Below are 13,561 nucleotides of genomic sequence, written 5' to 3' on the forward strand. Positions count from 1 at the left end.
TAGGGCTAAAAGTTACTTAGAAATGAAACTTGCATAAAAATTCAACCTCTTCACTCATCCAGAAAAAAATGTAGGTCAGATTTTCCATCTGAAGCCAGACTGGTAGATTGCAACCTTAGATGTATCATCCTTGCAAGTTTGGTAATTCAAAAGCTCATCATTGTTACTTGGAAATGAATCCTGCATCAAATATTTTAACCTGTTCAATCATCCAGAAAAAGTAGGTCAGATTCAGCATCCGATGCAAGTCTAGTAGTATGCATCCTAAGATGTATCATCCATGCAAGTTGAATCATTATAGGGCTCATTGTAACTCTAAAATTAAACCTGCACCAAAAACTTTAACCTGTTTACTCATCCAGAAAATGTAGGTCAGATTCGGCATCCGAAGCAAGTCTGGAAGAATACATCCTAAGATGTACCATCCACGTAAGTTTGGTCATTATAGAGCTCATTGTATCTTGGAAATGAACCCTGCACCAAAAACTTAAACCTGTTTACTCAACCGGAAAATGTAGCTCAGATTCAGCATCTGAAGCAAACCTGGTAGTATGCATCCTTAGATGTATCATCCATGCAATTTTGGTCAATATAGGGCTTATAGTTACTTGGAAATGAAACCTGCACCAAAAACTTTAACCTGTTCAATCAACCAAAAAATGTAGGTCAGATTCAGCATCGGAAGCAAGTCTGGTAGTGTACATCCTTAGATGTATCATCCATGCAAGTTTGGTCAACATAGGGCCTATATTTACTTGAAAATAAGACCTGCACACAAAACATTAACTTGTTCACTCAACCGGAAAATGTAAGCCATATTCAGCATCCGAAGCAAGCCTGCTAATGTACATCCTAAGATGTACCATCCATGCAAGTTTGATCAACATAGGGCTTATAGTGCCTTGGAAATGAGACCTACACGAATAACTGCACCAAAAATGTTAACCTGCTCGAAAAACAGTCACCTGGTCATTCTTTTGCTGAAATTGCAGCATCTTAGACTTTGACTGGTACAATGAAACACATGAGAAGCATCTTCTACGCATGTGTAATCAATATAGGACACAGAAGTAATTAAAAAGAAAAAAGAATAACCTTAATCTGGGACGCCGACGCCGAGGGTATTACATAACCTCCCCAAACTTTGTTCAGGTGAGCTTAAAAGAAAAAATCGTTAATTCAAAATCAACCCTGACAATCTGTGTTATATTGTTAGGCTACGTATTGATATATTGAAAGGCATGTGTAAACAACTTTAGCAAAAATAATTTACGAAAGTCAAAAAGAAAAAGCTCAAAGTGGGGCACATACAGTCACGTATCAGTGTATGCTGGACCCCCCTTTGATAGCTCAACATGCCCTCTCCCCTCCTTTTTTCTCTTTTATCTGCTTATTTCAATTTTATAACCATTTAGGCAGGTGAGGCAAACGCTTCCCAATTTTTTTTTAGAGTTTTCTAAAAATTAAGGTTTTTATATTGAACTTATCTGTGTCTTCAAGCTAAATTAATATTTTCAACTTTTGTGTCAATTTCTGTAAATCGTTCATCCCACAAGGGTCTTATTTAAATTTTTATTTATATTTAGATCGTATGTAAAATATAATGTTAAAAGTTTGTTTTGTAATTTTTTTGATTTTTTAACATCCCTTCTAAGAATGTTTTCTTTCATATTGAGACACCACGACTTGCCGTTGGAGGGCTGTATGTTTTAAATATTTATTGGGCTTTCAGTGTCAAGGACGATGATTGAACAGTGAGATCTTTTTGATGCCATCACTTACTGTGACATAAGAGAAGGACCGGTCTCTACATCCCACAGTGGGATTCGAACCCGCGACATAAGCATCAACTCCTTAGTCTGTGACTCTAGAGCATACGTTCTAACCACTGTGCCATTCGGTAGACAATTCAACATGTAAAAACTTTCTAAAACTGAATCTTTTATTTTCTGATATCTAGGTTTCAGGATCACCCCTGTGCATACCGATCACTGGCCATCAGGCACCACATATGCCACGTCTGGGACTAGGACTAGGAATGCCCAGCAGCCTTGCCTCACTAACAATGTGAGCCTAGATACGGCCTTGATTTTGTATATGAAATTTAAATGAAATTGTCATTAAATTTTATTTGGTGGTACATGTATAATAGGAGTAGCAGATAAGAGATGGGTATACCCTTCGATATTATTCAAAGAATGACAGTCCTTGTTCTGCTGTAAGAATCCAAAATTATATGTCGGAACAAAAAGTAGAATGGGTGCATAATGGCACTTAACAGGAGTTAATTGTGGAAAAGAGGTCGATACCCCAAAGCAGGACAGACAGACATCCAAATCACTATAACCCTCCCACTTTTCAAGAGAAGAGTATTATTAAAGTAGGAACACTTACTTTTAGCAGAACCCCATGCTTAGTCACTAGTGAGCTCTTTTTTTCACCGAAAAAGTACATTGTTATTTTAACACCTAGCTCCTCCTTTAGCCACCCATTTTTCTGTTGAAAATCATGAATCTTTCGGAAAGATCTGGAAACATTTATTACAGGACATGTTTTCAAAAGAAACAGGCTATAGCAATATCATGTCTACTGCCAATTTTATTTATAAAACCGGTTCTACCCTATAACCTTAAAATAGATCAACCTAAACCACGTGTCTTGAATTTAAATTACAATAACATTAGTAGGGGTGTCTTTGGCCAATTACACATTACGTTCTTTTGCATCGAAATATGTTAACTCACAAAAATTGAGGTACCTTGCATGTACCAGGCATTTATGCTAGATACCAGTGGATGGAATTTTTTATATATAATCTGTTAGGAGAAAAAAAACGTAGTTTGCCAAAATTACAATTTTAGAGTTTCAAATTAAAAAAAAACAGAAACCGGGTTTAGAAATCAGAAAGTAATTAAGATTCTGTATATTTTGCATACATTATTAAGATTCACAAAACAGATTTTTGGGAAACGTATCGTCAGACCTAAACGAGGCTGGGTTGTGGCAGCCATTTTCAGACTATTTTGATCTCTTTTAAAAGAAGAGCTCCATATATAGATATACAAACATGATTAAATTTTAAAACTAAAATGTATGAATTTTTTCTTTGCCAAATGATAGTTGATAGCTTAAGATACCGTATCTAAAAAATAAGTTAAATCTGGTGGTTAATTCATAGTTAATTTGTTGACCCCCCAGCCTCCTTAAAATTAACCTGTTAATCTTGACCCCTTGGTCTGACTGTTCGCTTGATGTTACTGTTGAGCCCATTTCAACGATAGTTAGTAATATGAGCGCTAAATACAAACAAATATTTGTAAATTTACCAAAAGAAACAATACCTTTCTCATGGACTGCTTGGACCATCTGACAATTGCCGAGTATCTGCTCAGGATTTTAAATGACTAGGAGAACACGATACCGGAAGTGGGACTATACGCATGGATCAGAGATCAAGAGATGAAATCAAGCATGAAATTAAATCAATTCTCAGAGGCGGATCTAAAATAACTTAAATATAAACAGTACTTGCCTCTATATTCGCCTGATCGAGTATTTCATTTTGTAAAAGGAAGCTCCAGGGGTGAATCAGAAAATTTTTATAGTATGAGAACATTTATTTTTGCAGGGAATCGTACTCTAGAGTGGAATTTCCTCCCGAGGTGAAATCACAAATTTTAATTTTAATTTTAATTAATATAAGAACGGCAAATCATCGTCTTCCAGTTGAGACTGGGAGATGGTTTGGAATTCCCAAAAATGACAGACTATGTAATCTTTGTAATAATGGACAAATAGCGGATGAGTATCACTACATTTTAGAATGAAAAAATATTTTTCCGAATGTAGAAAAGAAATATCTTCCTAATAAATATTGAAATAGACCAATTTTTTTTCAATTTCTCAGATTTGTTGTCATCTGCTGACTACAAAGTATTAATTAAAGTATACAGTTACATAAATAGAGTATATGAAAAGGTCGGTCCTCCTTAATTTTTATGTTACTTTATATGAATGTATTTCCGCCATTTCACGTGTATCTTTTATCTTATCTTTTGTATATATTGTACATATATTGTTGAACCCCATGTACCGTTGGTATGGTTTGAGTGAGTATATTAAAATTGAACATACCAGAGCTAAATTACTCCTCTCTTTCTCAGAGTAGGATCTCCATCCCTTGTAATATATAGAGTCAATATAAACCACAGCCGCATTATTATGAAAAAAAAACAGAAGTCTCTGTCGAGACCGAAGCTCTACTAGTTTGTACTTATAGCAAAGGAAAGTACACAGAATTATGTATCTTAGTGTAGTCTACTTGTGTGCCAAGTTATATTGAAATCAGACCAAAACTGTAGGAGGAGAAGCATTTTGAAAGAATTCACAGAAATTTCTATTTTTAGTAACAACGCCAACACGCTTCGTCGAAATCAAAACCCAATATAGAGAGTTATGTATCTTAGTGTAGTCTACTTGTGTGCCAAGTTATATTGAAATCAGACCAAAACTGTAGGAGGAGTAGCATTTTGAAAGAATTTCACAGAAATTTCTATTTTTAGTAACAACGCCAACATAGTTCGTCGAAATCTTAAACCAATAAACATAATTATGTATCTTAGTTTAGTCTACTTGTGTGCCAAGTTATATTGAAATCAGATCAAAACTGTAGGAGGAGTAGCATTTTGAAACAATTTTACAGAAATTTCTATTTTTAGTAACAACGCCAATTCTGTTCGTTGAAATCAAAAACCGATACACAGAACTATGTATCTTAGTGTAGTCTAATAATATGCCAAGTTATATTGAAATCAGATCAAAACTGTAGGAGGAGTAGCATTTTGAAAAATTGTTTACAGACAGACGGACAGACGGACGGACGCCGGACGCATTACTATCGCACAAGTTCTTCTGGTCTCTGACCAGTAGAGCTAAAAAACGACAAACAGATTTTAAAATGGAAAATGAGTGTATTTCAACTTAATTATGTAATAAGAATTATATTTCAAATCATTAAGTCAACCCAAATGTTTAGCTTTCAACAGAAATGCTTTCCTTAGATTAGATGTATTAATACCTCTAATGGCTCAGCGGTACATGTATTTTTAATCATCTGTTTGACAAGACTGTTTAAAGTTTAAAGATTTTATTTTCATAGAAAGTCATCTATTTATGTACTAGTATACATTTTACTACTTGTTTGTTGCTTGAATCCAATGATCAGAAAAATTGTTTGAGTTCGTATCATGTGAAAACGAATAAATTATTTCATAAACAGTTAGTTGTCTCTTTTTATTAAACTTCTACTGATTTTTTCCTCTATAAAAAGTTACGCAGTAAAATGTGAATAATTCCCTAGAAATCTCTTTGAATGGGCTAATCCCCAAAAGATAGTCAAATGAGCTAATCCCCGATCTAAACGTGACCTGGTCTTGTTTCTGCTAGGTTACATATGCAGTTCCCCTCAACCAGGTTCTGAGCTTGGTGAACTGGAATCTCAGACCCGCGGCGTAAGGATCATTTTCACTCCAAGAAAACCATTGTCAACCGAGGCGCCGTCAAGGTTGCCAAAGATTTCGAACAATAACTACATGTACATGCTTAACGTAACCAAGCAGAAATAAGACTAGGTCATTTTAAAATCTTTATTATACGGAAATAAACGACAATAAACGACGGTAATTAGTCAATTCACGGCAATTTCACAAACCAAAAATTAGCTCGCCATCTCCAATCGATTAGAAAACCATTGCAGAAAACCTTTAAAAATTTAAACGGTCGTAAATCCGTAAAAAAATATTAAAGTGAAATGCAACTTTAACTCATCAAAATACAAAATTAGTAATATGGATACTCTACCTCTTGCCAGTGGAAAGCTGCAAATTTTGACCTAGCCACGGCACTCATCAAGGCCATTGAGCAATGAGGGATCTTTTTTGTGCCAGCATATACTGCGACAGTAGATCTCGCTTTGTATGATCTCATCCGAAGGACCGGTCTCCACGTCCCACGGTAGGATTCAAACCCACGACGTAAGAATCAAATCCTTACGTAGTTCCGCGACTCTAGAGCACACGCTTTTTCTTTTTCGCCACGCTGGTAACAAATGATAGAATAATAACAGTGCATTTTCTTGACCTTTGTTTTTATGTTGTTTAACGTCCTTCTCAAGAATTTTTGTCTAATACTCGGTACTCAGGGCCATTGAGCAGGGGGAGGGGGGATCTATTTCGTGCCAGCACCTGCTGCAACACGGGACGTATGTTTAAACGATCTCATCCGAAGGTCCGGGCTCCTCGTCCCCCATTGGGATTCGGACGCGTGACAAAGGAACAATTCCTTCGCGACTCTAGATTCTAAGTTCTTATTTTTTTCTGTTAACAATTACTTTTGATTCTTTTTTTTTTATTTTGTTTGAATGAAAGCTTGAAATTGAGTTTTCCTTTTGTTTAGGAATTCAATACGGTTAATACGGAACCCCCATCCCCACCTCATCAAACCAGCAAGAGCATAAATCAATTTTAAAATAAAATTATAATTACATCGACAGTAGTGTACCTATTCTTAAAAACATATGCATGAAACAATTTGAAAAGAAACAATATATTAAGCTGTCAAGAAATTATTTACTTCCTTGAAATGACGATCCGACATTTTTGATAGAAAAAAGTATTAGTCATCAGTAGTTTTTATACCTTAATGTACAAGTGCTTTCTATCTTTTAATCGAGGTAGAATATCAGATACTAGTATCAAAAAATATTACTGTCGAATTGCACAGTACAAGTATTATATTTCCGAATTAACATAATCTGTTTTCAGAACTTGTCTACACCCCCACCCCCTCCCCCCACCCCCCGGTAGAAATTACTAGATCTGCCTATGGACGAAAACAAAGGCAACTTCATGGTGTATATATTGAAAATTTAAGAAGAAGACAATTACATAAAAAAAACATCGTTTTAGAGTTTATATGTATTAGAAAAGTTATCTGAATAATTGGAAACTTAATTTGTTGCAAGCAATGTAATTATGTTCTCACTGAATAACGACGATGCCGATTTGAAATTTTGACCTTAGGGTCTTTGCGACATAGTGTGAACTTTATTCGGCTATTCCCTAGAGTTGAAGAGTTTCACTACACGAAGGATCTGTGTGCAATACTTTAAATGTTTATGTATGGATTTGTACATCTCCTCCAAAACAAATCTTGATGAAAAAAAATCTGGAAATTTGATATGTGATTTTTATATAGTTTTCTTTGAATAATGCAAACAATTTCATGATTTTATATCTTCCAAAAACCCCTGGTAATGCATGTTGATTTTTTGTCTATGAACACCTGATGGCACTATTCAAAGGACCCTTTGTGCAATTTATACTGTGTATTATAAAAGTATGAAATTTTAAATTTGAAAATAGAAGTAGCAGATATAACGGTTGTACGAGTATATACAATGGTTACTGGTTAATTATAAAGAAAAGGCCCTTTTAATTAATCAGATTTATTGTATATAATCTATATAAGCTGACTTTATGAATCGCACAGATTTAATCTATAGGGTTTTTTTAACATCACGTCTTCATACACTTCGAATTCTAAGCTGTATGATCAAATCGCCGCGGCATATAGACAGCATAAGACAACACCCCAGCCCCACTTCCTTCTCATCAACACCAAATTAAACATTTTGTTTCCATAAAACGAGGGATTTATTGATGTTTTTAGATTCCTTCAGTATCTCTCCCCTCCAGAAATCTCAGACTGTCAAAACTTTATTTCAAAATTTAATCATTTAACACGCATTTGCTTACTAGCTGCAGAACTGTAGCTCTCCGGAAAAATAAATTTTGACAGACAGGAGAGTTACAATGCAACCCATTGTAAATACGGTATATTTATTGCGCACTGTTTCTCGATCTATTTCTCCATAGTTTTCTACTGTCATCTCAAAATATTACTAACCGTGTGTTGCTAACATATTGTTTCATTGTTTCCGCAACAACATTCGTTATAATTTTGTTAATTGCCCTCTTGGAGGTTAATAACATGAAAAAAATCGACTATTTATACTTTCATTTTGAATTGCAAGATAATTCGGTCCAATGCACTTCGTGCAGTTGTCATCTAGATGTATACGAGAGTACTTTATATAGAAGTAAGGATTTTTCTTGAAAGATATCTTTTTTGCAATTAAGGTAAAAAATAAATGGAAGCGCTACTTTTTCCAGGCAATAAATATACAGTTTTTACATGAATGGGGCTGTACATTGTAGCTCTCCGGTCTGTCAAAATATTTTTTTCGGAGAGTTACAGTTCTGCAGCTAGCATTTGCCACACTACTATTACAAAGCACATTGAAGGAATTTCAGTTTAGTCTCATGCATGTACTAGCATCCTTAGCAATGCAAATATCAACTTACAAAAAAATTGGTTAAAAAAATTGTTAGCTGTAACTTTCCAATCCCAACCCCACTCTTATCCCCTTCCCCCCAAAAAATGCATGACAAAGGTCAATTCTGGTGAAATGTATATTATTTTACAGAAAATTTTTTAATTAACTCTGCAAATAATATTAAACATATTAATCTAAATGGGTATTATTTTCCCACTAAATCAAGAATTATGTTTAAACTTTAGAAAATCAACCCTACTACAGAATTCAAACTTATTATAAACAATTATTTATTTCGAATTATCGGCTTGCTTCCTCCACTTTTTTTGCCCAGATATACATTATCTGTTCAATGAAAAAAAGGGTTTTACGGTTTTATTGGGGTTTAGCCCCATTGGAATGTTGGCCCCCCGTTTAATTTGCTTTTGACGCCCATGGATATTATGTTGAATATATCGCGACTGCTTATTCTTCAATCATTAAACTATCATACTACGTGGTTTATAAATCACAAACTGCCCCAAAGATTATCGTATAACATAAGTTGCATTGGCCTCGGAAGCAAATTTAAAGTTGGGGGCGGGGCTAAGTGTTAACAAACATAAATATACCTTCAAAAAAATCTGACAAGCACAAAAAGGGGGAAATGTCCATTTCCCAAATACGAAAATCCTATTTCGTGAGGGGGGTGTGAGGTTCGAACCTATACTGCGACGTGTCTTTGGAAAGTGGGAGGGCTAATGGCAGCAATGTTCAATGTCTATACTAAGCTTAAGTATATATTCATAATATATTTAGAAAAAAAAAAGTTGGGCTAAGCCCCCTCCCCCTCCCGGTTCCGACGCCTTCAAATAAACCTCATTCCTTAAGAAAAATGATTCAATTAAGAAACTTAATTCACATGTATGCGTAGTAACTAAGTCTAAATACATCTGTAACCCAGATAGGTGTTTCATAGACATGATTAATGTTTGTCAGACTGACTGATAGTCATACTGTAGTTACGGCAAATAATATATTATGTTAATTCAACCTTTTAAAAAATACGGACTTAAAAACAAGAAAGAGAATAAATATCAAGGTAATGTTTGTTTTAGGAAAGGTCACGTGACACGTTTTCCACTATACGAAAGGGGACACGTGTGTAAACCCCAAATACGAACTTTCGATAATTATGAAAAGTTCACACTTTTTTATCCTAACTAACCGGGGACATTTTTTCAACATGTTGAAAAATGCATTTTTTCGGCTTTTGGGGTAATTAAACATCCCTGATTTCGAATTTGGAGCTATTTTTAATCGAAGACATCCAGGGACGTCCCCGGTTGGAAGGTGTGTAAACAAACAAATGTCCCCGTTTTACACCTTTCACGCACGCACCCTGTGTGTATGTGTGTGAGGAGAGAGAGAAGAAAAAGAAAGTGAGAGCATGGTGTAATTTGTATGTTTACACGTGAAAGATCATATGAATCAGCCACGTAGCATCGTTTTTGAAAGGGGGGCAGCAAGAAAAAAAGTGACTTTATACCTGAAAAACATGACAAACAATTTCAAACAAAATTTTAAAAATTGCCCCAAAAATTGCCTAAACTCAGAAATCCTATTTCGTTGGATTTGGGGGAAGGGGGTTAGCTTTTTTCAATGCCACCGTCTTTCAGTACCAATTCTTTTCTGCATTCAATACGACATGTCCCTGATATCAACTAGCTGTAGTATATAGTAGTATATAGTGGGGGTGGGGGGCAACCAGCCTTTCAATGAATATTTCTATTAGTAAAAGTTAGGGTGGGAGACAAAGTGGGGGAGGGGGCAGGCCCCCTTATTGCTACGTGCCTGAGAATGGATATCAGCAGTAATCTCCTTTGGAACTTTCAGCATCTTGCGACTTCAAGGGAAAACCAGGTACATATGTTGCATGTTATTGCATTTCACTGATTTTTCCTTCTGTTACTCTATCCAGGCCTATCCAGGCCTATAGAAAGCTTTTTCAGTTATCAAACTTACAGTTGCACTGGGGTACTGCTAACTAACAAAAATTCTTTGACAAGCAAAAAAAGTTACCAGCCGTTTTTTTTTATTTTGTGGGGAACAAGCTTTTAGTATCTAAGTTTGCTAAAGTATTCTTTATATCAGGAAGTCCCTTTTACTAGCGAAATTAGTAATCAAATCTGAAGTGAAATCAAGAGTCAAATCCGATAAAAGGTGTCCTCTAAATGCGCAATATTTACTGTGAAGGTGTTAATTGGTTAACTGAAAATAAAATGATTGACTGTATATTGTTTTACGTCCCTCTCGAGAATTTTTCACTCATGTGGAGACGCCACCACTTGTCGGTGGAGAGCTGCAAATTCTGTCCTATGCTTGGCACGCAGGGTCATTGAGCAGGGAGGGATCTTTTTCGTGCCAGCACCTACTGTGACACTGGACCTCGGTTTACTAATATACAGTCTCATCCTAAGGACGGGTCCCCACGTCCCATAGTGGGATTCGAACCCGGCCGCTACGTAAAAATTAACTCTTTACTTCACGACTCTAGAGCAGACGCTCTTACCACAGCGCCATGCGGTCGAGAATAAAATGAACCAAAACTACCAAAGAGAGAACTAAAGATAGGCCCGTTTTACAAAAGAACTTACGACTAAGACCAAAAACTTCAGATTTTTGTAAAATTTTGCAGCCTTCACAATTCTTTTTGAAATTGTCTGTGTATAAATATCTTACCACATTCTTTTTAAGAAGTTTAAAATAATTTTTGATTAAATGTTAAAAACAAATATATGAATAATTAAACTTGGTCTTAAGTCGTAAGTCCTTTTGTAAAACGAACCCCAGATCCTACGAAAGAATAAGTATTCCATTCATTCCAAGATTATAAATTAAATCAGCCGGGTCCTTCTTGTCATAAATTAGTACGTGTGAAAAATAATGCTCTAAAAGTCTGAATTTAAAAAAGACGTCAAAAATGTCGGGACCATGGCGTGACCAATACCTCCTCTACACGGGCTGTTCTACTCACACGATTAATGCACATCAACAAAACAAAGGTTGTGATTTTTAAATTCAGAGCAGTTTCATCATATCTTGTTACAGTAGAGATCATCTCTGGGTTTTTTCTTTACTTCACTGTAGAAGATTTATTGATTGATTGATTGATTGTATATTGTTTAACGTCCCACTTGAGAATTTTTCACTCATATGGAGACGTCACCGTATGCCGGTGAAGGGCTTCAAATTTAGACCTATACTCGGCACTCAGGGCCTTTGAGCAGTGAGGGTTCTTTATCGTGCCAGCGCCTACCGTGACACGGGACCTACGTTTTTAAGGTCATATCCGAAAGACCCGTGACTTTCACTTCTGATGCCGAGCGCTTGGCGAAGGAACAGTCACTACCTATTTTTACGTCTTAGGTTTGACGCGGCACCGGGAACGAGAATCGAACCCGGACCTCCCGATCACGAAGCGAACGCTCTACCACTAGGCTACCGTGAACGGTAGAAGATTTATTGATTGATTGTATTTTGGTTAAACGTCCCTCTCTAGAATTTTTCACCTAATACATATAGGGACGCCACCACTTGCCGGTCGACAGCTGCAAATTTTGTCCTATACTCGGCACTCAGGGCCATTGAGCAGGGAGGGATCTTTTTCATGCCAGCACCTACAGCGACATGGGACCTCGGTTTATATGGTCTCATCAAGGACTGGTTTCCACGTCCCACAGTGGGATTCGAACCAGCAATATAAGGAACAACTCCTTACTTCTATACTCTAGAGCAAACACTCTGACCACTGCGCCAAAAAGGGCGATAACTGTAGAAGAAAACAAACTGCAAATTTAGCGAAATTGAGAATCAATCTTTGGATCGTTTGGGGGGTCAAACTGGACGATCCAGTCGACCATGGGAATGTCCAGGCCTTGGGTCGCCACGTCTGTACACAGCAGAATGGATTCCTTACAGTACCCGCATCGTTATTCTTTACAAATCTATCGTGTCCTATCGTGCGTGTATCCTATCGTATCGTGCGTGTATCTTATCGTATCGTGCTTGTATCCTATCGTATCATGTTTTTCGTTTATCGTGTTTTCCGTTTCCTATCGTGTTTTCCGTTTATCGTGTTTTCCGTTTATCGTGTAGATCGTTTATCAGGTTCTATCGTGTATCGTGTTTTGCGTTTATCGTGTATATTCGGAAACCCTCGCTTTTTATCTTTACTACAGGAAGAAACTACCGAAGTATTCCGAGTTTCTTTTTCGTTTTGTTAACTAAAATAAGATTATTTTAACCAAGAAAGAGAAAGTAAAGTTATATTCCTTAGTTTTTCATAATTAAAAGAAATGTTAAAGCGTGGAAGGAAAAGAATAAATGTATAAATAATATAATTAATCAATTAAATAATTAATAATAAATTCAATTAAGAAAATAATCATATCATAGTCAAGCAGAGAATCAAAATTAATTTTTGAAAATGAAATAATCGATTCCCTGGGGTTTTTTTTATTCATCGAATTGATTGATTTTTTGGTCAAAATTAAATATCAATAAGATTTTCTTGAATTAGTCAGAGTCACTAGAGGATGATTTTCGGTAAGTCAGGGTGTATTTGTCCCCCCCCCTTCCCCGAAAAAATTATAATAATAATTAGCAGGGGATTCATATGTATCTTTTTTAAATGCAAGATTATATTCATTTTCTCCCGATCAATCGTTTGGTACTATTAGAAATGTGTTTTCGCCTCTGATCTGCATGTATGCACAATTATTTAATATCTTGATTTAAAAAAGAAATAATAACGAAGCATTTAAGACATTGATCCAGATAACTTTAACACTGATTTTGTCCGTATAGACTTAATTTTTTTAATTCATTTTTATCACTATTTAATGAAATTCCTGAATATGTCTAAATTTAAAAAAAATCTAAATTATGGAATGTAATGCATGAAAATGCTCTACCCAAATTATTACACCATGGCTGTTACTATGAAATAGAAGTTATATATTAATTTTACCTGACAGTAGATAATATAAAATAAATAAACAGGGAAAAAAAACATGATGACTTTTAACAGCTTACCTTTTCGACGTAGAAATTAACTGAAAATATAATGCACCTGAGTGTCAAATCGAAAATTGTGTACCTCTCTAATCAGCACAATGCCTTCCT

This window comes from Saccostrea cucullata, unplaced genomic scaffold (assembly GCF_032062105.1).
Source record: "Saccostrea cucullata isolate Sc308-1 unplaced genomic scaffold, CSIRO_AGI_Scuc_v1 ctg4557, whole genome shotgun sequence".
Taxonomy (NCBI): Eukaryota; Metazoa; Mollusca; class Bivalvia; order Ostreida; family Ostreidae; genus Saccostrea; species Saccostrea cuccullata.